Source organism: Trachymyrmex septentrionalis, unplaced genomic scaffold (genome assembly GCF_001594115.1).
Source record: "Trachymyrmex septentrionalis isolate Tsep2-gDNA-1 unplaced genomic scaffold, Tsep1.0 scaffold133, whole genome shotgun sequence".
NCBI classification, from domain to species: Eukaryota; Metazoa; Arthropoda; class Insecta; order Hymenoptera; family Formicidae; genus Trachymyrmex; species Trachymyrmex septentrionalis.
In genome coordinates, this window is record NW_017304472.1 from 604,325 (window position 1) to 604,738 (window position 414).

A 414-nucleotide genomic window follows, 5' to 3' on the forward strand; every position below is an offset into this window, starting at 1 on the left:
ATATATGTCGATTATTGCGAAGAGTGTTGCTAAGGTCTCGGTAGTCTAAAGGCTCAGGACGCTCGCACGGAATGCAAGAGATCCGGGTTCGACTCCCGGCCGAGGCAATATTTTTTCGCAATAAAATTATTACAGTTTTTAAGATTGGGAAGAATTTGGGGGGAATTATTAATTTCAGAACGATTGTGTGAATCCGATAATTTCATCGGCTCTCAATTTATGTCTGAAAAATTAATTATATACTTTCAATTTTATTGAATGTATATTAAAATTAGTAGTACAACATCTTACCGCGATCTATAAGGCGCTGATTTCAATAAGTTTAGTTTTAAAATGTTAGATCCTATCAATCGTTGTTTATATATATATTATATATTTTACAAGACATTCGAAACTTATAAAGCTATAAGACTC

General features: G+C 32.9%; 1 protein-coding gene across 4 annotated transcripts in view; it reads left to right on the forward strand.

Annotated features, from left to right (window-relative positions):
• The window catches only part of LOC108757168 (probable phosphoserine aminotransferase), a 242,032-nt gene that overhangs the window by 46,923 nt on the left and 194,695 nt on the right, over nt 1-414 (forward strand). The gene's annotated exons all lie outside the window — the stretch shown is intronic.